The sequence below is a fragment of the Rissa tridactyla genome, chromosome W (assembly GCF_028500815.1).
Source record: "Rissa tridactyla isolate bRisTri1 chromosome W, bRisTri1.patW.cur.20221130, whole genome shotgun sequence".
Lineage (NCBI taxonomy): Eukaryota > Metazoa > Chordata > Aves > Charadriiformes > Laridae > Rissa > Rissa tridactyla.
In genome coordinates this window covers 3,799,679-3,824,018 of record NC_071496.1, presented here as the reverse complement: position 1 = coordinate 3,824,018, position 24,340 = coordinate 3,799,679, and the positions used below count along the sequence as shown (strand labels likewise).

The window sequence follows — 24,340 nt, the reverse complement described above, 5'->3', positions numbered from 1 at the left end:
ACCATTCCGTGATTCTATGATTTATATGGAAATCCTTGCAGTTTCCTTCCTTTAAACTCAGCTTAACCCTCCCTTCCCTAAAGCCTGGCTGGATGTGACTGACCACGAAGGAGGAGAGCCGGGAGAAGACGGGGTCTGGGGCTGAATCCCGACGGATGCAGCTTCGCTGGTGAGGGAGACGGGCCAAAAAGGCGATTTTACAACCTTCAACGCGGGGGGGGGGGGGGGGGAGGGGAGGGAAAAAAAACAACACCGCAAAAGCGGGGTCCGAAATCTGGGCGCTTTAACAGCCGCGGTGGGTGGGCTCGGTGGTCCCGGGGGGGATGGGGGTGATGAAGGCTCCCCCCCCCTTCCGTGGCGCTGGGGAGCCGGGCAGGCAGGGCGGCGGGACGCGGACTACATCTCCCGTCAGGGCCCCGGCGGCGGAGGAGTCAGCGGAGGGGGCCGGGAGGGGCGGGGCGGCGACGACCGCGTCACTCTCCGGCCGCCCCGGCCCGTCCCTCCGCCCCAGCCGGAGCCGGGTGTCTCCTCACGGGCGGGCGGCGCCCCGGGTGCCTGTTTCTGTGTCGCTGTCCCCTCCTCGTTCCCCCCCCCCCCTTCCTCACCTCAGCCCGGCGCCCATGAGCCTCCCGGAGGGGGTCTGACACCGCCCGGCACCGCAGCACGGTAAGGCCGGGGCGGGGGGGGCGATGACACAGCAGCAGGGTTGGGGGGGGGGGGGGGGGGGCGGAGGGGGGGGCGACGGACGGGGACACGGACGCGTCCCGCCTTTTGTCTCCCTCAGAAATAAATAATAGTTAAAAAAACCCAAACCAAACCAACACCCAAACCCCACGTGTGGTTGCGCTCTGGGCAGCGAAGAGCGCGGCTGGTTGTGGGGTTGGGTTTTAATGTTTGCAGATGGAGGCGGGGGGGGGATAGGGGGGAGGTTCGGCCTCTCGGCGGGGTTCGGCCTCGTCCCGTCTGGGGTTTTTTTCCTCTTGCCTCCGCGGACGGTTTGTGCCTGGACGTGGGGCACCCCCCTGCCCTCCCCCCGAATTTTCCCTCTCCTCGCCAGGGCGAGCGGCGGGAAGGGCGGTAACGGGGACCGTGGAGGTGTGGGGCCGCAGTCGGGTTCGGCTCTCGGCCTCTGGAAGCTTCCTGGCCCGCTTCGTTAGTCCTAACGAAGGGCATGGCTGGCCTCTTACTCCATCTCCCCCGGCGAGCCCCGCCATGGACAAAAAGGAGAGGGGAAACCCCTCGGAGGCAAGCGCTCGTGCGGTCCCTACCACAATTAGCCTCGTTCATCGTTATCCCCTTTGCAGCAAAGCCGGGGGTGGGAGGACGAGAGCCGTGGCAGCATCCGCAGGCACAAAGGTACCGCCTGGTTTCACCCTGAGCATCTGTACAGGGGGGACATCCCCCGCTGGGATGTCCACTGCTGTGTGGTCCAGAGGCGGGAGCATCTCCCACCTGCTGGGAGGTGCTTTCCCCATCCTTGGCGCAGGGTTGGGTTTGGGTGTAGCAAACGAGGGCTCACCAGGGACTACGTTTTGTTGTTATTTTACGATTATCGTTTTCCTGCAGAGTCACTCTGGCTGCACGTGGTCTCGGGGACCGTGGGTGACAGGAGGGGACAACAGATGTTAGTGGCAGTGGAGCAGCCGGCAGGCCTGGGACATTTTTTGCTGCAGCTGCCCCCAGCAAAGCCGTACGCCTGGAGGCACGGTTGCTGTGTGTCTCTGGCATCCCAGTGCCTCAAAACTTGGTTCTGGGAGTTGTTTTTCCATAGAATGAGACGAAGATTCGTCTCCTGGGACTGTTCCCTGTGTCAGGCTCCTCTGGTAGAGGTGAGTCTCCCCACCATAAGACCCCGCACTGGATGAGGTAGCAATCCCTTTAGATTGGAAAGGGGGTAGGTGCAGTTTCCCAGCATGAGGAGAAGGGCTGGAGTGCCCCGGCCTCTCTGGAGACCTGGTGGGTCCCCTGCAATAGGCCATTTCCCCATGTCCATGTGTGCCACCTTCACTCCTGCTTCCGTAATCCATGCTACTCTTCCTCCACCACTGAGGCAGGTGAAGGATGAAGCTTGAAGTCACAGCCTTGTGAACAGAAACGAAAGACATGGGAGGAAGCAGAAGATATACTGAGCTTCTACATTGTTTCTCTCAACCCAAAGATACCAAAATAAGACCAGGTGATTTAATAGTCCCTCCTCTCCAAAATCTAGGAAGGTCTTTGGATGGTGGACCATCCTCTGAGCAACCGGACACTGGCAGGGGGTGCCATGCGGGATGGATAGGGAAGCATCCTGCTAGGCTTATGGCTTCTGTGACCGTGACAAGCAAGCATTCACACTTTATGTCTGGTGAGCGGGGGGAAAAAAAAAAACATTTTACTGTGGCAATCCACGTTATTTTTCCCCATAAGGACTGTAAAGGCTTTGCTCTGCCCTTGCTGATCCTGAGGTCCAAGAGCAAAACCTTGCGCTGGATTTTATTCCCTCGAGCCTTGAGTAAAATTTGTAGGCTGTGGCTTCCCTGTGTTAAGTGTGTTATCTTTGGCAGAGAGATGAGCAGTGCCTGTTTTGGGAAACTCAGGCTGTGCTTGTATGTAAAGCTCTTTCTCCCTGACTTCTGTCCGAGCCCTCCTTGTGATGCGGGTACTGCGTCGGCAGGCTCTGCGAATTTAAGGTGTCATGGTTAAAGTGCTGTGGGACTTGTGCAGCTCTTGGGAAGCATTTTTTTTTATCGTTTATGAGATCTCAGGTTGCTTTTAAAGGAAAGCAGAGGAGCAGCTGCAGGTGAAGGTGATGAAGGTGAAGGGAAGTGGCTTGTCTCAGGTGAGCTAGAGGGTAAAGCCCAAGACCCAGGAGCTCACTGGCTGATGGGAGACTTGAGGAATCATTTGTGGAGATGAACTGAACATGAGGTCTGCCTTTGCAATGGGATTTGGGAGAGGAGTGAGCTACCTGAGGGCCTTGGCTGACTGGGACACCTTCATTCCCGTAGCTGACTCAACTTCGTGCACAAATGGGATTGGAATGGTATACGGAGGGTTCCTGAGAGCCGTGAAAAATAATGTGCAAAGCGTGAAAACTTACTTGATAAGTTGTTAGCCCTTGATCCAGACTGTGAAAGGGAAGATGACAAGGTGCTGAGCTTTATCTCCAGATGTCCCTCCTTCGGCGCTTGGTCTTGGATGCGAAAAAATACTCTTTTTTTTGCTCTCTGAGCGTCCTCACTTTGGGGTGAAGTGTTCTGTTGAGTTTACTCTACCATGGCCTCCTGATGAGGACAAATTTTGCTACGCTGACTCCCCTTCCTTTTTATTTTGGGTCTCTCTCTCTCTCTCTCCTGTTTCTCCTTGCAGCCGTCCTTTCCGCTGCTTGGTCTTTTCCCAGCAGGAGCAGTGTGAAATTGTGGTAGTTGTCACTGTTTGAGTTTTTGCCCATAGGTCTCTACAGAGCGGCAAGAAAACCCTCCTGGACCTTATTTAATTTCATGTTCTTGCTGGTCAAGTGAGTCTTTGAGGCCCTGTGTATTTGTGAGGGCTATCCCTAAAAGTATAGCAAGACCCTGTGGTTTCTATGGAAGCTGGGGCCAGCAGATGAGCTATTTCAGGAGCTGTTTGGGGCACATTTAGCATGTTGCTCGACTATTTCAACGGAGCCATTAAATATTGCTCATGATTTCATTGTTCTTCAGTTTGGCAGAAGTCTTAAGACATTTCTTTACACATGCCATTGTTAAGTTTCAGAGTTAACAGTCTGCTGCTCTGTAGCTCACAGTCTTCATCGGGTTGGGGAAAGGACAACTGTTCCTGTCTCAAAAATCTGGAAGCCTTGAGGCTTCTGGACAAGTAATCTCCATAAATGCTTTGCGATGTTCTCACCTCGGAGAAGGTGCAATTCTGCTACCTAAGTGTAATTAGCGCATTACTGAGTCAGCCGAAATAAAGGGCTAGTGTGGCTAGCCAATCATTTTCTGTTTGTTTGAGAGACTGGCTATTTTATTTTTATTTATTTATATGTATGTGTGTGCATATGTATATACTTATATATATAGTTATTTACAACGTAAATGCCTTGCTGGTGATCCTAAAAGAAGCATGTTTCCTGCTCAGCTCAGACTGAAATAGGGATGACATTGGGTGTTCTCAAAACTCTTATGTATTTAACCATCAACTTTCCCACTGAAAGGAGTGTTTTTGTTTCTTCCACGTCTGCCTTGGGCTGTGCCATGGTCGGTCTTGGCTTGCAGGACTCTGCATCGTCTTCTGCAATGTGGAGGTACCCCGGAAGCGGGCAGGAATGGGGATGGTGTCTCTATAATGGATTGGAGATCTTTGCTGTTTCGAGTTAGCTTTTGGAGACTCCTTTGAGGGAGTCCATGGACCTCTGAGGCTTCAGGGACCACAGGTTGAACAGGAGTAGTCTCCTGCTTATTTCAGAAAGACTCCTGTCTCCTCTTCTACAGAGGCAACCCTTGGCCTCCCCGTCCCCCAGGCACGTAGCAGTCGTGGTACAGGAGAAGAAAAACCTGTTTCCTTAGGTGGTAAGAGAAGCTGTGGTGACACAACTAAACTTCTGCCCCTGCTATCTCTGCAGGACCAAATCCTGCCGTGCCTGTCGGCCGGGAGCATGCCGCAGGAGTATTTCATAACGTGCAGCAATTTATCGAGGGCGTCTCCTCTGTGGCCATCAGCACTAGCTCAGCTTCGCCTTCTTCCCCAGCACGGTTGCGTCTACCATGCCGCTGGGTGGTGGTGGGTGTCATCTGCATCTCTCAGGTGGCAGGACGGAAAGGTTTATGGGTGGGATGATGTGCCTGGGATGGGGAGCGGAGGTGAGCGGCTGTGCGGTGTGCCTCATCCCTTGGTGTCATGTCATGCCTGGGTGACCTGAGGATGCACGTGGGTGCCCACAAGCTTTTAATTTCTCACCGGCAATTTTAGTTGGCCTTAATGCAAAAAAAACTCGACCAACCTTCCCCCTCCCTCTGGATCTGACCCATCTTGCTGGGACTGGTTTGTACAACCTGCTTCACCCCGGGAAGGCTTCACCACTGCCAGAGCCTGCCCCGTGCCGAAGCAGAAGCTACAGGAAGACACACAGCTGCCACCAGCTTCCCCAGCCACCTGCAACAGGGAACCATAAACAGCGTTGGTAATTAATTCTGAAAAATGCTTTTGAACTCATGAAATCCTGGTGGAGCTGTGTTGCTTGGCTTGTGTTCGCCAGGACCTCGGGAGAAGCTTGGGAGAAGCTGGTGTTCACTACCAGGCTGTTGCCATTTGTCTGCCGCCGGTTTTATTGGGTGGTAGCTGGCCCAGGAGGTGGGCAGCTGGGTTGGTGTGGAAAGGGTGGAATGGGAGGCTGCGGCTCAGCGGCGTGGCATGTCACAGCAGCCTGGGTCTCTGTGATCAGCTGTGCCATGCCACGCAGCAGGGATGGCATCCGGTCCATCCCCAAGCTAGCATTGAGAAGGTCTTCTGCAAATAAGTAGGTACGATCCCAGGGGTTTTGCATCGTTAAATTAAATCTCACAAGTCTGTCTTTGCAAGTACAATGCTTTTGAGCTAGAACGTTGCAGATTTGCTAGAACATTTTGAGCTAGAAATGAATTGCAGATGTTTCGGGGGTCTTGGCTTTCATGAGCATTGAGCATCTCGTTTGTGAAGCCAGACCTTTGCCGGCTGGCACGGAGCTGATCACGGGTGGTAGGGCCACCAGCGAGATCGGGGCTGGGGCAGCTGCTTTGCAGAGCTGGACTCGCTTCGTGGCTGTGGCTGCAAGGTGCTACTTCTGCTATGTGGTCCGTGGAGATGTCATTTTGGGGCCACCAGCTTCTGCAGGTGGCTTTGAAGGGTGGTCAGGTCTGCGAAAACACATCTTGGTGTTTGCTTATGGGGGATCTCGCAGGAATAATCATGGGGTGAATTTTAAAGGATTTTTTTTTTTTGTCCTGTAGAGAAGTGTGCACTCCAATCACTGGTGGGACTGTGGTTTGCTCTAGGTCCAACCAAGCCAGTCTGAAGCAGTGGTCTGCAAATGCTCTTTTGCTTTTGGGTGCTCCCTGCATCACCTGGCCAGAAGCAAACCCCTGGGCTGGAGGGCTTCTGGGCACCGCGTCTGGCTGCAATGAAGCCAGAGGGGATTTTAATAACGTGGCATCAAAACTACCATCTTGGGTGCCTGGACAAGAGAGGAAAAGAAAGCAGGAAGGGTTGTGGTTGTGCTGTGGTTGTCAGCTGGAGTTAAATAACAGAGAAATGTTTTATGTTTAAGGTGGTGTTTGCTTTGCATGGTGAGAAGAGACGGGGGTGGATGCCTGCACCCATGGGAGCCGTATTCCCTTGCATCAGGGCATATCGGTGATCCAAGAAATGCCTCTTCCCAGCCAGGTGATTGGCTTGGAGGTGTCTTTGATTACATTTTTCTCTGGCTCAGGAAGCCTGGCTGGTGATCCTAAAACTTGCAGCAATAATTTTTGCAGCTGGAGGCTTCACAGCAGGATGCGAAGGCTCGGGATGCGTTTCAAAATGATTTCTTTCTTTTTCTCGCCACGTCCATGTCTCATCCTTGCAAGCTAGTAGGTGAGTTAGGTGGAGTTTTCAGGGGCTGTGGGGTCTCACCACAATGGCTATGGATGCCTCTTAGAGGAAGAGCAGGCCATGGATATGGATGAAGAGGCTGGAGAGCTGCAGGGGACCAGCTGTGATGAGGTGTGATGTATGGCTTTCTCCAAAGGCCCCTTGTTTTGGGACTAGCAGTTTCTCACGTTCCGACAACAGCTCTGAAATGAAACGTACGCTTCTGGAAAGCTCTTCTGGTGAATGGCGAGTTTTCCATCCCTCCCTGCATCCCTGCTCTGTCCATCCCTGCGCTGGCCTGACAAAGGCAGAGGAGCGTTTTTTCCTGCCTGTGAGGCTGCTCGGAGCAGCATCGGTGGCAGGCAGGACATTGTAGCCCTGTGGAGCACTCATTGTCAGCAGAGCCGCAGCATCCTTCTCCGCTCGGATGCTTTTAATGCACAAATTCACCCCAAGGTGCCGGTCCCTCTCTCTCGCTCCCAGGTTTCGGAGCACCTGCAGAGCACACATTGTCTTTCTCGAAATCGGCTCCAAGAAAGGGTATTTGCACGGCTTTTCTTCTTAATATATTTGCATTACATGAGGTGAAAGATTTATTTATCCACTGCAAACAGCCACTTTGAAGCTTCTTTTCTATATTTCTGTGGTTTGATTATTATTTTTTTTTCAATTAACAGAAATGAGGCTTATGCGCTCAGACTGGATGTCACCCGCTATTTCTCCAGAAGCTTTTTTAACCTGGGGACTAATTTCAGCCAAATTTGACAGAGGAGTGCAGGTCTTAAAGATAAGAACTTACAGGCTGTAAGAAAGAGGGTGGAAAAGGGAAATCCTACAAGGAGAGGCTACAGCAATCGTTAGCTTAAATATTATCTGTCTGGCTGCAGGCGGGTCAGTTAACTCAGAAGTGGCTTTAGTAATTCACTACATTTTCTTTAAGGAAATAACCCAAATCACCTTGAACATGGGGAAGGAGGAGCTGGCTGTAGGGATGCTGCCTGGGCGGGTGTGGTGGGATGATGCTACGTGACCTTTAAAGGTCCCTTCCAACCCAAGCTATTCTGTTCTACGCTGCCACACTGTTGTCGCAGCGCTTTATGCTTGTGCACGACCACCGAGCTTGCAGAGAGAAGCTGGTGGCTGATTTCTTTCCAGAGTCTCCTGCCTGTACCGGTATCCCGCAGTTCAAAAGTGTTTTCCAGCCTTGAGCTTAGCCTCGCCGCGTACCTGCTGGGATGGATAATCAGGTATTATAGCGTTACCGCTCCTAATAGGGGCGTTTCACGTGCTGCCACCTAGAAGCTCATGTAGAGCGTTTGCACACTGGGGAGTGCATAAAATCTGGTCCCTAAAAGCTTGGCCAGGCTTGCAGGTGTTTCCCATCAAGACTGAGGTCATGGTCGGCAGCATCGCCTGGAGGAGACAACGCAGCAGCACAGTGGCTTTTCGGCACCATCTATGGTCTGTGAACTTGCCTTGCAGCTGGAGCTGCTGTTAAAAGTGATTAGTGACCCACCTCCCCCCCCAGTTCCCAAAGGAGCCAGAGATGATGCTCTGCCCCTCTCTGCTCCTGACAGCCTTTCCCATTCCAGCTGGAGCATGAGGCTGCCTTTTCTGTCCCTTCCCCTTCTGCTGTCACTATATGCACTTTGATTTACTTTTTTTTTTTTTTTTTTAAACTGGGGATTCTCTTCCTTTTTTGTCAGCTTGGAGAATGATTTTCCTTACGCTCCTCTCTATTTAGGGCTCTGGGGGAGGAAGTGACTCAGCCTTTCCCCTGCTCCAGTTTGCACAGTCATCCCTTGCCCGCTTTGCCGAGGTTTTCCTTGAGCACCTTCGGTTACGCTCGCTTCATTCAGCAGGAGCCCGTCTGCCTCCTCACCGCACGTTTCGGTGGGGAAGGGCGCGGTGGGGGAGGATGAGCCCTCAGCAGGAGCTTTCCCTGTGCCAGGAGGATAGTAACGCAGCAAGGAGGACATGCTGCCAGACCTGCAGCAGCTCCAGGTCTCCTGCTCTGCTGCCCATCTGTGAGCATGGACGTCTGCGGAGATGCAGGCGAGTCCAGCCAAATGAAATTTTGGGGGCTAGCCTAGTCATACTATTAAAAAAAAAAAACGGATGAAATTTGGTGGCACGGACTCACCAGGGAGAGGGGAGTGAAGATTACTCCGGTCGTGCTACCAGCGCCGCTGAAGGATGCCATGCTCGCCCGGGCACTGATGGGAGAGGTCTGCGTGGATGATGGATGCACGATGACGCTCGCTCCGTGCAGGACTGCTGCCAGCTTGCCTTTCACGGCAGAGCTGAACCAGTTGCTAAATACCAGGGAGGAAGCATCGCTTGCTCTCCGCAGGGCTTTGAGACACTGCTGCTCAGCAAAGGAGTCATTAAATCGTCTGCCACTCTGAGTGATACCAGGCATTTGGCGTGCCATGTACTATATTAAAAACAAGTGCATTACTTTCACGTTAATTGTTCTCCTCTTCTGGAAGCCAGCACAGCTGACTCTGCTTCTTTTTAATGGGGAGAAGGGAAAATAAAAAGAAGAAGAAACTCCCAAGCCCCCCAAAACCCAGAGAATAAAACCCCGAAAGCAATTTTGGTCTGCTTAGGAAATTCCAACATGGCGCCAGTTATTCTTTGGTTTTATAAGGTTGTTGGAGTAGGAATTACCTTCGTCTCGAATTATTCTTCTCTCAAATTTTATCTTCTCTCAAAGTATTACTCCTAAGAGTAATAATTTGTATGTGGTAGGATCCTTGCTGAGGATGTATGTGATGGGATCCTTGCCGAGGAGCTCTTACCTCCATGGCAGCAGTCCCATGCCTTTGCTGTTCCTTCACTGATGGTCGGCTCTCCCGGGTGGTCTCTTAGCTCCTTGTTTGGCTCTGGCTGGGAGCAAAGTCTTGTGATTGTGTGTTGCCGAAGGTTGGGAGAGGCGTGGCAGTGTTTCTCTGGTAGCTTATGGTAATAGGGCTACCAGTGCTTCATAACAAATCCTCACTCTTGGTCTGTGTGGTGCACGCAGCGGAGTTTGATCCCACTTTGACATGGGTGAATTTCAGTCAATGGTGAATTTTAAGGTTCCACAAGCCTTTGGTAGAACATCAGTAACTCCAAATATGGCCTTACTGAAGCTCCTGTGCTGTGAGCAAGGACTTCTCTGGTGGTCACAAGTTTCAAGCTTTTTTTTTTTTTTTTCTGCATGTTAACGCCTCATTTGGCACCAAACATTGTAGCTCTTGATACAGACCTTCATCATGACCCTGTTGTGCCAGAGGCTCGAGGAGAACTGAAAAGCAAGGCCTTTTGGCACGCTGGGTGGTAGTCTCATGTCATGGGATCAGTTCCAGCAGAGCTTTTAATAGCTTGGTAATACTGTGTTTGCTCAGCAGGGCTAGACCAAGCTTCTGCAGTGTGGCTGGAGCACTTCTAGGGACCTTCTAAGTACGTAGGGAGTACCTGGGAGTCCTCATATTGAACAGCAAATGTGGTTTTCTGGTAGCAAAGGTATCTTGTTGAGTGTCCCAAAACAGGGCCTTGACTAGCACAAGATCTTGGGGAAAGGAGCGTGCAGCCCAGGACCCAGAAGTGATGTCTGATCTTTTTTGGCATCTCTGAATCAGACCCGTCCAGTTCAGCCAGATGTTTCTGGAGAAGGTGTGGTAACCTTTCAGGATGGATGTTTCACCTACCCCTCACGTTACTTACCTTCTCAAGGAACTGTTTGCCATGAAAAGTGTGCGGAGGAGGCTCTCTGGGCACTGCCAACCATAAATACACAAGGAAGGAGTCTGGTTGGAAAGATGAAGGAGGCACTTTGTAAGGAAGCCATCTCTTTGGTCTGGGAGCCAACAAATATGGTGGTACACTGATGGGGATGCTGGTGGTTAGGCTCTCTCTACTAAGTAAATGTAAACTCTGAGAATTTCCAGATATTTTTACAAGAAACCCCAGGAAATGAAGCCAGTTGCTTCTTGTAATACCCATGTCAGATCACACGTCTTCTCCTTCCTCAAGTCTCTTGCTCCTTGCCCTGGGCCAACCCGCTGCAGCAGGTGACGCGTGGGTGCCTGGGGGCATCATGTTGCCTGTTCTGGCTGTTGTGAGACACCACAGGTGTTAAAGTCAAGTTTTATGGGAAGTGGTTTAAATTTGCTTCGTGATAACGTGGCGGCTGAAGTTGTGAAAGAACTTGTAATTGAGGAGTTGTGGAAATGTAGCGGCTGAGATGAATATTTGCGTGGAGGTGGTCGGGTGTGCTGGGAGGTCTGAAGTTGGTCATCACCTAGAAATGCTTCAGTAACCCAACTTGAGCTTTGCTTGCTTGTGTTCATCTTTTTTTTTTTTTTAAGAAATCTAACCAAATCAGAGCGAACCCGTCAGAGGCTGTTAGTTAACCAGCATGGTGGTGGTGAAGCATCTGGTGGTGTGACTCTCTGATCTGTCTCAGTGGATGTCAAGAGGTGGATTTGTTGGCGAGTCCTCCCCTCCGTCCCTTAATGCTTCCTAACTTTTCCACTTGTCGACAAGTGTTACACTGAGCTTGATGTGAAGTGTCAGCCAGTAAAGCCTTCCTCCCCTTCTTCCCACAGGTTAATAAGCCTCAAACTAAAATTTTTCGCTTATTTCCTTAATTCTGTCTGTTTATCCACTTTATTACAGTAGACTTGTCTGTTGCATGCTTCCAGATTCTCTTGTTGTCTCTTCCATATCATCCAGGGACGTGAATGGAAAGCGTTGTCCTTGCAACACGTACACTTAACTCAGACCATACTAGTTCTCTTCCGAGCATCTCTGTCTATTGATTAAAGCATTAGGAGGAGTGTCAGCTTGGAAGCAGTGGGTTTGATTAGCTAATTATTTTAACAGAAAAGTGATGAACTTTGATTCAAAGTGCACGAGAAACTGTGGCTGCTGTTTTCTAACGTGCTGGAGGGGGGTCGGAGTACCTAACCAAATGAGAGCCTCGGGCGGGAAGCTAACGAGAGGAGTTTGCTGTCTGAACATGAGCATCCTGCATGAGGTCTTCTGCATGACCTAGGAGTATGGAAAAATATTTGTGTATGTTTACGGGGGGCTGATGGTTTTTTGGCTAGGGAGCTCTAGTTCTGCAGGAACTTCGTGGTTGCATGAAGCATGTACAGGACAGTTGAGCCTGTAGGATGCCCTTCTTGTGTAAAGACTGGGTTTCACTGTTACCAGTCAATCAGTGAAGTACTTGTGTCCTGAAGGACTTCACGTGGTGGTGGAGTACTCGGCAGTTGGCCGGTGGGAAAAGCTTGCTGGTATCAACACGCCTTGCTGGAGGTGTGGTCTGAAAGTGGGAGGCTTCACAAGAGCATCTCATGTCATTGGGTGGTGTGTGGGTTGACCTTAGCCGTCCAGGGAGCTGATGTAGGGGCAAGCGGGAATACTGGTGAGGTGTTTGCAAAGAAGCAGCTCGGAAAAAATTTTGGAGAGACCAGTGGAAGGAGTATCTGTCTCCACTGTTAAGAAAAGCAAGTGGTTTTTGGAAGGGGTGGGGGTTGATTCAAGTCACCATGCAAAGGGAGACCCTGAAGACCAAGCAGTAGGTGACTGGTTTCTGTCTTCTGGATTGGAGGTTGGGCCCTGCTGTTGGACGGCCAAATTGGAGACAGATGATGGCTCTCGTGTGATACAGATGGGGAGGAGGAGGAGGAGGGGGGGGCGGGTCAGGGCAGTGTGCGTATCCTCCTCTTTGGTCTCCCTTTCCTGTTTGCTTGGTCCGGTGTCAAACATCTGGATGTGAGCTCGGTCCAGCTCCCACTCTGGGGCTGTAGCTGGGGCTCTTTCAAGTCCTTGAGCTCTGACGCTGCCAGGATGGGCAGAGCTGATGTCAAACCATCCAGGAAGGAAGAGATGGGTAATGGAAAGCCTCCAGCTCCCTTTTTACAGGGAAAAGTGCATACATAGCCTATACAGCGCTTGCTGCGTGGGACCATCCTCTTTGCTTCCTGGAGCAGAAGGCTTTGCTCGTTGTGTGTGATTATTGTGTATTTGAGCTTCGTGTCAACCTCTTACCTCTCCTAAAGGTCAACCTGGACTTTCAGGCCACTTGCCGCTGGGAAGAAGTTTATTCTGGCTCTGATTAAGCTGGAGGTCAGACCTGGTGGCTTTGTCCTGGAAGTCTGGGCTGAGGGAATGTCCCCCTAGGCAAGATCCTGGAGTTATTCTGGGTTGAAAGAAGCTCTGGAGGTCCTCTGGTCCAGCCCTCCGCTCAGCGCAGGGTCAGCTTCTATGTCAAACCTGCCTGCTCAGGGCCTCATCCAGCTGCGTCTTGATGCTGTTTCCAAGGATGGAGATCGCACATCCCCTTGGGTCACCTGTTGGGTGCTGAGCCACGCTCACAGTGAAGGAATTTTCTGATATCCCATTGGAATTTCCCATGCTGCAGCTATCGATCCTCAGACCTTGAGGTGTGCAGCTGCTGTGGTTTGCAGCTGGAGAAGGCTTTCTGCTACCGGTCTTGTCCATGCTCCTGCAATGTTGCTGTTGGGTTTCTCAGCTCCGCGGGGACATCACCACTTTCCAGCAAGGCAGCAGCGCGTGTGTGCCTGTGTGCAGCGAGAAGGCTTATCGCCAACTGACCTAATTATTATAATCTCGCTCTTCCCTAGATAGCGCAGGTTTCCTTGGCTCTCGGGAGGCTTCCCTGGTTTCTCCAAGCTGCTGTTTGATTTCTCGTCTGTCTCTTAATAATATTGTTCATTTGTTCGGGCTAGGTGAGCCAGAGGATAAGGTTTGTCGCCAGATATAGTGCAATACCTGTGAACCGCTTTTCCTGCTCTGATGGCCATCCTGCTGGATTTGGTGGCCGAGCCTTTTTTTTGTTCCCTATCCCTTTTTTTTTTTTCTGCAAGACGCCTCCTGCTGCCCTGCCCTCCCTGCTGTGGATTCTCCCTTCCCTACGTGCCCCCTTTCCCTTCCGTAAAGGGTTTATTTAGGTACAGATATAGGCCAGCTACCTTTCAAAGGTGCCAAATTCTTTTTTCAGCTAGACAGGGATTTGCAGCGTTTTAACAGGATTTAACAGCTACTTCAACATCAATAAAATAAAGCCTAGGAGAGGGGGAAAAAAAAAAAAAACCAAACCAACCCAGCAACAAAACATTGCATCTTAGGGTGAGTTCCCTCCATTCATAAGCTTAATTTTCTTCCTGAAAATGTAAAGTTGGGAATTCTCCCTGTGCTATCTGAAAGCCTCTGCGGTCCCCGTCGGGCAAAGAATAACCCTGTATAACTCGGTGCCTCCTTGCAGGGACAGGGCTTACCACTAAGCTCCCTGGTTAAACCACCTGATGGGATCAGCAGAGGTTAGCAGCACCGCAGGGGCTTGGTGGCAGAGGGTTTGAAAAACAACAAGTCAGCAGCATTATCCTGAAAACCTGTTTTGTTTTGGGTTGGTGGTTTTTTTGGTGGTTTTTTTTTTTTTTTTTTATCCCGTTGTCATGTACAAGATCCAGTTTGACCTGAAAAGGGAGCAGGAGAGGTTGCAGCAAGGCATCATCCGAGCATCAGTGAGGCTTTATCTGCACTGGGGGTTCTGCAGCCCTGGGTGTTATCTTGTGTAATGACTGATAGTCTCCGGAGAGTAAATATTTCCTCCTGGGGCAGAGCAGCCTGTGGAGGAGCTGGGAATAAGCCAAAGCGGAGGCATTGCTAGGAGGATAAAGCCCGAAAGGGCTGGCAGTGGGGTTGTGCTTCATGTCTCACCTTGCCTGCAGAATTGGGGCTGAAGTGGTCCCCCCCTCTCTTTGGGGGGATGTGAGTTCCTATTTTCCTAATTTTTCTCTTCTTTAAAAAAAAACAAAAGTGATATATGTGACCCTTTCCTGAGGTTCCTGTGAGTTCCTAATATATATGTTACTTACAGTAACACTTAATATGTGCTCTGTCCTGGACGGCGTCCTGGTGGATACCCCAGATCATCCTTAGATATTCTGAATATTCCTAAATATCAGCCCATAGGACAAATAATTGATACGAACTGTATTTTTTTTTTTTTCAGTTAATTAACCTGTAGAAAAATCATAAGGATAGTCGTGGGGGATAAGAGGATTTTTAGCTGGGGTCAATCAGGGTAGATATTTTTATTTCATTAAAACAGGAAAGAAAATAAAGTCAAGTCACATTTGCTGTGTTCAGTCCAAAATGAAATATGTTTTAAAGTAATTTACAGCATGACAAAGAGCTGTGGAAATTTAGCGTACATCGCTGTGAAATAGAAGTAAAAATCTTTTGTTTAAAAATACCAAACCCTAAAAAAAAAAAACAACTCGAAAGAACTTTTTCCAGCGTTTTCTTCCCAGCATTTTGGCTGCAGTGATTTGACCAAAAGTATTTAAAATTCGCCAAGCCAAAGCTGGGCTGCTGGCAAACAAGTGATTTTTAAAAAAAATATTGTTATTTGATGGGTTCAGCATTTTACTTCTGCAAAAAGGGATTCAGTTCCTCGGATGAGTGCAGGCAGGGGAGGTATGTGACCCTTGTCCCGCACCGGAGGAGGGGACACGTGGGACTTGAGTGCCAGGTCTCACCTCCCATTCCCGGAGCTGGAAGGCATTGGGCTTCTTCTGGACATTGTGGACATGTGGGGATGCTCACCAGCAGCAGGGTATCCCAGTGGACCAGGGGTTCTCAGCAAGCACAGAGGTCCTTCAAGTTCCCTTTGGGAGGGAAAAGCCCCGAAGAAAACTCTAGTGGGAGGGGGGAAAGCCTCGGCGTTTTGTGGTTATGTTAGCGGTGGTTGCATCTTCCTCTGAAGTCTCCAAGTGCTTGCAGTAACTCGGGGCTAGGCACGGAATTTGTTTTCTTGATCCTTCATATTGTATAATTTATTCCAGAAGTGTCTTTTCCAGTCCCTCGTTAAGCTCAGCTGCTTAATTGGTGGGTCACAAAGATCCCTCAGATGCCCTCATCTGACTTGCACTGTACAGGCAGCCAAGAGCCGGCAACAATGGGCTTCCACCTGCAAGGCCCTTTAATGTGAGATACCATCTGGGTATACAGCGTTATGCACTCTCTTGATTGATCGAATTCTCCCTTATTTCTTTTCTTTTCTTATTTTGCCCAAGTTAAATAGTTTGGGCTCTTTATTTGCATCTCTGAGGTCAAAGGTACGTGAATAGCAGGCATCTTGCTATGATGTTTCTGCTGAAAACTGCTGATGCTGCTCCCCTTTGCTGCAATTACAGTCCTCCTCTTGTGTTCTTGTTATGATTAACTTCGGGGCTGTTAATCCCTTGGGCGTAAGGAGATGGTTGACCGGTGAAGGGAGGTGCAGGAGGGGACTTTCTCAGATGCTAACCTGGCCTGGCACAAGCTCCTTAGGTCCCTGCAGCCGTGTTCGGTGGGGCTGCCACGTGGTGGAGGTCATTGTGGGAAGACCTTCATGATGAATGTGAAGGACCCTTCAATGAAAAAACAAAAAATGGTATCAGGCGCATTCATGGATGTGTTTCTGGGTTGTCCTTATGCCTGCAGGTTCCCCAGTTGACATGGCTGGTGGGTTTTCCACTGTAAGTGAGGTCTTGGGGTAGACACAGCTGTCCTGAAAGAATAGATCCTGTTGGTCTTTGCTGTCTGCAGGTGGTCCTGGGTCCTCCAGTCATCATCCAGCCCTATAGGAACAGCATTTCCTTTTGGGTCAGGAGGCAAACATCGAAATAAGTATTTCTGGCACTATCCCTGACCAGGCTGCGTTTGTGGAGAAAAAGCTTCTCTGGATGCCTTCTTGGCCTGGTTTCCTGAGATGCTGGGTATTTACTAAATACATTCACCCCAGAGGCATTCTGAAAACTAAGGCCAAACTTCTGATGTTCATCAAAGACCTGCTAGATCTATGATGCCTTCCCTAAAAGTCGCACCTTGAAAGCTCTGACACCTCTTTGGTCCTCCCCAAGCTAGAAGGGAAAGCCAAGCATTTAAACGAAGTCCTAACAGGGCTTGTTGCGTTTTACAAGAGAGGGAAGCGAGGCACGGTGGTGGAGCCAGCGACACGTCCCGATCACACGTGCAGCGCGTGGCGCACTTGGGTCCGTGCTGGATGGAGGACTTGGACACAAGGAGCAGCTCATGGACACTTTGGGATTAACTTGAGGTTCTTGTCCCCAGCACACCGGCAGCAATGCTGGGGCTCAGTGGGGCATCTGAGACTTGGGGTTTGCAGAACCATACTGACGTCAAGGACACTGTCAGCAGGGCATGTTAGGACGTAGGGTTGGTGGATCCCAAGGCTAAATGTCACTTGTCTCAATCTGGGCTGGTCGTCTAGACTATCGTTGCTGCTGGTGCAGGTAAACAGACACTCCCAAAGCTTGCTTGATCTCATGTTCATCTCAAAATAGGTCAGCTATCGTGTCCTGGAAGTACCTGTCTCTCCGTTTGCTTTGTGTTAAAGAAAAACCTCCCTGTCCTCCTCCTGCCTGTCGGGGCTCAGCTGAGTTGAGCTGCTTCATTTACCTCTTATTAATCAAACGCAGCGCTCCCCTGGGCGATAAATGTGGCCGCGCAAATACTTGCAGCATCTTTAACCCCTGGGGTTCGGCAGGCTGCTCTTCTTCCCATCCCCATCGCTGGCTTCTTATCACCCCTCACTCGCTGCGATTTAGGGGGGGGAATAACTGATGGGGGAGTGGGATCGCCCAGGAAGGGCTTTTGGGAAGATTTGCGGCTGCATTGCTGCTGCAGAGCAGAGCGATAGTCTGGGAGTGATTGTGAAAAAATGCACTTCAAGCCTCAAAAAGGAGGCTGGTGGCTGGCCAGTAACTCCCGAAAATTCCTGTCTGGGGAGGTGCTTTCCTTGGTATTTGCGGGCTGGTTCCTTAAGGGAAGTGCATTATCCTGGTGAATTGGTTCAAGCTGTCTCATGAGCAGCAGGAAGGAGCTAAAAGCTGGGGATGGATTCGAGAGGAGGGTTAAGCCCATGGGCTCGGTCCACGCTGCTTGGGCAAAGCAAAGCTTGGGAAGGGCCGGATCACCACCCATCCGGGGCTGAGCTTCACCTGCTGCTGGGGCTTTGGCCAGCTCGGTGGGGTGGTGGGTCCACAGTGAGCTGGAGCCCTTCCCTGCCGCACTGCAGCATCCCTGGCCTTGGTGGGACCTTTGGTGGGCACAGTGGTGTCTGCGTTGGGTCACGTCCCTTCCTGGAGCAGATATCGGGATCCTGATGTGAAATCTGGGTACCAAACGCGCTCTCTGAATTGCTATCAGAAATAATGTGTGAGAACATGCAGGAGATCTTTGTAGGTTGAAAAATGGATTTAGGGTCTGCAAGGGCATCTTCCTAAGCTGTTAGAGCTGTCTTAGATGACACCCTTTGCCCACAGCAGTCTCAGGGAGCCAGGTTTAATTCGGATGGTCCCTCTGGTTGGAGTGAGGATCACTTCTCCATAATGCAATCACTTTGCTGGATGGAAACCTGCCGTCTAGACCACGTCCAGCCCATATGGCCAGGAGCTAAGGAGGACACTGTGTCCAACCCCAGGGGAAGGGAAAGCTTTGGCAACCGACTCATTCCTGGGTCAAAAACCTGTCATTAAATGTGTGAGGGTCGGTCGCTTTGCTGGGTATGTGTCGGGCTGTGTCCTTCGTTCCTGAGCAGAAGGTTCAACAAGTAGGTAGGAGGTGGGAGATGCTGCTCGTGGCTTTTTCCTTGTTTTTGCAGGCAGCTGTGGCTCTTTTATTAGTATATTTAAATCTGGAAGAAGCCAGAAGAAGGGACAGCGGTCCTGGAAAGCTCAGCTTTCATGACACTGATGTCCCCATTCCTTGGCCAGCTCTGTGTCACGGTGGACCAGCTCCCGTGGTGTTGAACACCAACCCCCCCCAAGGTTCCCTGTCCCCTTGTGCTTCTGCTGGGCTTTTTTTCCTTCCCTGCCTCTTAATTTATTATTACTCGACCAAAAGCATTATGAGGAAGGGACTTCTTTTCCTTCTGCGTGTACAGAATTGCCAGTTTCCCAAATTCTTGTTCTTTTCTGCTAGAATATTTAGAAGATCTCATCGATGGCAGTGCCGTGGATGCTGCCTGTATGGGAACTGATAAGGTCGGGGACTGATGTTCCCGGGGTGGCCGTGATGGAAAAGCCAATCTGCTGTTTATTTTATAACTTGAACATTTGAATGCGGTGGAGGAGCGGGGGTCCGGGAACCAAAGGCAGGTTTTGGAAATTTTGTTTGTTTGTGGGTGTTGTTGAGTGGGGTTTTCTAGGGTATGGGGTTTTTTTAGCACTGAAAGTAATTAAAGATTCAGAAAATATCTGTGCACGGAGTCGTTCAGATGACTTTAACTATCTCGGAGAGGAACATAGTAAGTTGTTTATTTTCCCTTTCTTCTGCAAAACGGCAGAGGTTTACTGGCTGATTTTTCTTCCCAGTTCCAGCTGAGCAGCTCATGTTAGGCAAAAGGGACAGAGATCCCCGTGAGCGAGCCAGGCTTGGTTCGTAGGGAATTGTCTCTCCTTGAAATCTGCTCCTTGCTTTGCTCATGTAACCCAAGCCCAAACATCACCGGATCCGAGGCCAGGAAGGATTGTTCCCCTTGGTCAAAGCAGCAGGAACCCAGGGATGATTTGCTTTTCTCCATGGTGCAGAAGGTGGCTGATGTTGCAAAAAGCATCATGCTTCCATTTCATCATTCAAATAAGGGGGGCACCTGAGGGTCTCCTACACCCAGCCTTGTCATACAGAAGAGCTTAATTTCCAAAAAAGAGGAAAGCCATGATGAAGGGAGCAATTGGTGGGGATGGAGGTGAGATTCCATGAGGATGTGAATTTCATGAGGTTCAACAAGGCCAAGTGCAAGATCGTGCGCCTGTGTCAGGGCAATCCCTCGTAGCAATACGGGCTGGGGGATGAAGGGATGGAGAGCAGCTCTGCTGAGAAGGACTCGAGGGTACTGGTGGTTGGAAAGCTGGACGTGAGCCGACAACGTGCCACCCGCAGCCTGGGCTGCATCCCCAGCAGCGTGGGCAGCAGGGTGAGGGGGGGGGATTCTGTCCCTCTGCTCCACTCGGGGGAGACCCCCCTGCAGTGCTGCCTCCAGCTCTGGGGCCACCAACAGCAGAAGGACACGGAGCTGTTGGAGCGGGGCCAGAGGAGGCCCCGGAGATGCTGGGAGGGCTGGAGCCCCTCTGCTGGGAGGACAGGCTGAGAGAGCTGGGGGGGTTCAGCCTGGAGAAGAGAAGGCTCCGGGGAGACCCTTATTGTGGCTGTTTCCGTACTTAAAGGGGGCTTAGAAGAAAGATGGGGACAAACTTTTTAGAAGGGCCTGTTGTGATGGGACAAGGCGTAATCATTCTAAACTAAAAGAGGGGAGATTCAGAGTAGGTAGAAGAAATGTTTTACACTGAGGGTGGTGAGCCCCTGGCCCAGGTTGCCCAGAGAGGTGGGAGATGCCCCATCCCTGGAAACATCCCAGGTCAGGTTGGACTGGGCTCTGAGCAACCTGGTCTGGTTGAAGATGTCCCTGCTCATGGCAGGGAGGCTGGACTAGATGGCCTGGAAATGTCCCTTCCAACCCAAACCTGTGATTCCCAGGAGGAGACGACCAGCTGGCTCCTCCTAGCATAAAAACCCCTCCATCCATCCAGAGTGGCAGCCCCGGCATTTTGGCTGGTAGCCAAGGTATGTCCTCTGAATGCTGCTAAAAGCCGGCGTACAGATGCAAAAATGCTCTTTGCCAGCAAACTACGGCCATGGTTTAATAGGGATTAAGCACCCTCTGCGCTTGCCCTGCTGCTGACCGTGGGATGCCGCTCCCGCCCAGTCCCTCCCTACCGACAGCGACCCACGGGATGGATTACTTCAGCGGGTTGACATCTCAACTTAGAGTTGGCTGTGTCTTTTAGGATTACGGGGCTTTTCACAGCCCAAGTGCCCATTATATTGCCTGGGTGCCTGAAAAGAAAAGATTTACTTTCCGATAATGGTTTCCCTTTGGTTATTTGTAAAAGACGGTACGTGGCAACTGGTGCCGGCATGCGAACGCGCCGGCGAAACGTGCGATTGCAAAGTGTACGGATCAGCTGGTTATTCTAATGCTTTTATTTAGGACGTGGGCTGTGCGCTTTGCCTGCAGAACGCTGCCTGCGCAGGGAGTTTTGCGCCCTGGCCGCTGCTTCCATGGGATCAGGGCTCATCCCCCGGGGATTGTGGAGGAGCTGGGCAAAATACAGGCGTTGGTTGCCTGGGGATTGGACGGGTGTTTGCACGGTGTATGAATGCAAGCCCTCCTGGCTGGAGAACGTCCTTCGTTCATGTCTTCTAGCATAATTCAGAGGAGGCCCCGGAGATGCTGGGAGGGCTGGAGCCCCTCTGCTGGGAGGACAGGCTGAGGGAGTTGGGGGGGGTTCAGCCTGGAGAAGAGAAGGCTCCGGGGAGACCTTCCAGCCCCTTCCAGTCCCTCAAGGGGCTCCAGGAAAGCTGGGGAGGGACTCTGGATCAGGGAGGGGAGCCATGTGATGAGAGGGAATGGTTTTAAGCTGGAAGAGGAGAGATTTAGATGAGATACTGGGAAGCAATTCTTTGCTGTGAGGGTCGTGAGCCCCTGGCCCAGGTTGCCCGGAGAAGCTGTGGCTGCCCCATCCCTGGAGGTGTTGAAGGCCAGGTTGGCCGGGGCTTGGAGCAACCTGTTGTGGTGGGAGGTGTCCCTGCCCAGGGCAGGGGGGTTGGAACTAGATGATCTTTAAGGTCCTTTCCAACCCAAACCATTCTATGATTCTATGAATTCCTGCTCTCGAAGGAGGAACAGTGCAGCTCCGAAGAGGAGATCGTGGAGCACCTGTGAAATATGCATTTTTTATTTTATTTTTTTTGCTGTTTCTTCAAATATTTTTATTTCTTGATGTTTCCTTTAGAAAGGTGGGAAATAGCGAGGATAAGATGTAACGTGGGCTCTCGTTCCATTGGCTTTTAGTAGAAGTGGGGGAATGTGAGAAGGGATTAAGTCTGACTTAAGTCACGGTTCGTAGTATCAGGCGATGTATAAATAGGTTATAGAACTCAGGCTGTTCTTGATTCAGGGGCTTGTGGTTGCAGGTTTTTTGTGACCTGCTTCAGGTTTTATTCCTAGAAATTCTGATGTATTTCCATGGGCGAATTTGTAGAAAAATCAGGGGACGGGGAGTGTGCCTTGCTCTTGGGTTGCAGCCAGAGTGATGCTCCAGTGGACCCCATGCCCTGGCATCCCACGTCGCGGAGCATCCCACCTCAGGACGGGACCAACGTCCATCAGGTGGGCCATAAACCCACCTCCATTCACCTCCTGAAGTTGAGACAGTGGTTTTATTAGCCGTGTGCTAGTTTTGCCTTTCTTTTTCTTGGTAGCATCCATTTGAAACCAAAGGTAACATTCCCCCCCCCCCCCCAGACTTCGTGTTTCTAAAAGTAGACAATGCTTTGCGTTTGTGTTTTGTTTCTTTTAAAGAAAAAAAAAATCCACCTCCCAACCACAAAAAAATCCTTATTGCAGTGAAGCAAGCTATGTAATAAATTATTGTCTGGCTGAGAACAAGGGATTTCTGGCTTTCTGCTTAATTTTCACCCTCCCTTGCTGCATCACTGTGTCCAGGCGGCCGCTTTGGGTTGGATTCTGTGGCCTTTTGCACTTGGTTGTCTCCTGGCTCTCTCCTTTGTTGTTTTTGGGTTTTTTTCCCCTCAATTTATTTCTGTGTTTTTATTTTAATAGCTCTGTTTTGATGCGCTGTGGCATTCGCCCGCTCTGTGGCATGCCAGGCTCGTGGATGGCACTGCAACGTGGCAGCTGTTAGGCTTTTTTCTTGTCACTTGGGCTTTTCTGCATTACCAGGTACCAGAAACCAGACCTGAGAGCGGAGGGATGATGAAATATATAAAATGCTCAGCCAGCCACGGATGCATCAGTATCTGAAAAGCCCGAGGCTAGTGCCAGCAGCGGTTGCTCAATGTGGTTTTCAAAGGTGTTTACATTTTAATTGGAAAAGGATCAGATCCGGGATATATATAATTGCTGCGCTTGATGTTTTGGCGTATGGAAAAATAGCAGCTATGGAGCAGCAAATCCAAACCAGGCACGTGATGCTTCGTCTGCGCTCGTGGAGACGCGGTAATACCTGGATGGAGGGAGTCGTGGTTCGTCTCGATTGCTTTCATTTCCCATAGTAACCGTTCCTGCGGTTTGCTGGGTACGAAAGCTGGCCGCCGGCAATAAAGATAAACTGCTCCTTTCATTCACCGAGATGCTCTCGCCGCTTTAGAAAGACACGTTGCTAATTACTTGCTGTTGGAAATCGGCTGGATTAGGCGAGAGAAAATATCGCTGCTGAAGGAGCTCATTAAAAGGAGATGCTGGGAGGCGAGCGGCTGCCCGCCGGCCGCGCTGATAGGCAGGAGGACAAACCCCAAACGCAGACGGTCAAAGGTCCTTCTGCCTGTACAGCTGCCAGAGCGTAAGCTGGCAGAAGGTTATTTGCAGAGTTCAAGCACGCAGAGGGTTTCCCCTGACCTGAAGTCATTGATAAGAAGTAGGAGAGTTGTCCTGCGCCCATTGGGCCGTGCAGGCAAGGCATTCCTCACCTCTCAGGTTTGGGGCCGAAGGGACCTCCTTCCCCATGAACTTCAGAAAGGCCAGCTTGGAGAAGACAGTGGGGAGGCGGTGCGAGGGACATAATGACAGAAGGTTTGACCGTGTGCCGTTCCTCTCTGCCCAGTCCCAGATAGGCACCGAGCAGAAGAGGGTGTCATCTCACTGAGAGGTGACGGTCCAACAGGTCTTCGCTGGAGGGAGCAGAGAGCAATGGGGGTGGGTTTTGGAGACCAGACAAGAAATGTGAAAATCGATGTTGATTGCTCAGGGGGTAGGACGTGGTGTCTGCTGGCTGGAGCTGGGCTGGAGCCTCTCGCTGGGGTTTGCTGGGAGGTCTCTTCAGTTTGGTTTTACCATCATGCCATGCAGGCACAGATAAATAAACCTGTGGGCTGCTGGGGTGTTTCTCAGTTCACGTCCCAGTGTCTCAGAGCAGAAGGGACCTGCTGGATCACAGCAGTATTTAAAATGTATTTGTTATAAACTCCCCAGGGAGAGCAAACACGAGAGGGATGCTGATTGTCCTACCACAGAAGACTCCCGAAGGAGGTGGCTGCGTCAGCACGCGAAGAATTTGCACCGTGGCTGCCTTTTATAGGAAGCATCTCTTGTTCCTCGGAAGACCCGGGATGATAAATCCCATGTGGCAAGAAAAAGGCTTTCAGCGATCTGTCAGGGTAGCTCTGGAGCCTGTCACAGTCTGGCTCGCCGGTGGCTGGCCTGTGATGGCATTTCTGGGGAATAAATCTTCTGCAGAGAGAGGCTGCTCCGCCGTTCCTCCTGCCCTATGTTGGAATTGTGGAGGCACAGAGGATTGGCGTGTGAACCTTTTCAGGGTTTAACTGGAGGACAAGTAAGGAAGAGGTATGGGTTCTCCACCTGGGATGCGTTGAGTCATTTAAACTCATATCTAAACAGCTGAGGCCAGGTGGTTGGAAAGATGGGCTGGGAGCTTGCCATTTACTGGGATTTGGTGGTCGGTTGACCTTTTGATAATTGAATTTGGATACAGGTGCCTAAATCTGGAGAAGCCTGATGCTAAGCACTGCATTAAGAGGTTCTGCCTGAACTCTGTATTTTAGAAATCTTTTCCAATCGTTGTTAGCATTGGTAGATGTTAGCGTTGAGTATTAACTCCTGGCAGTGTAGTTGGGGGGTAAATTCACTTCCAGCTTTCAC

General features: G+C 50.8%; 1 protein-coding gene across 4 annotated transcripts in view; it reads left to right on the top strand.

Annotated features, from left to right (window-relative positions):
• The first annotated feature begins 578 nt into the window (after positions 1-578).
• The window catches only part of LOC128902051 (CBP80/20-dependent translation initiation factor-like), a 157,347-nt gene continuing 133,585 nt past the window's right edge, over positions 579-24,340 (top strand). For all 4 annotated transcript variants that reach the window (XM_054184380.1, XM_054184379.1, XM_054184378.1 and 1 more), the window contains exon 1: positions 579-666. The gene's annotated coding sequence lies outside the window, so the exon portion shown is untranslated. The remainder of the gene's footprint in view (positions 667-24,340) is intronic.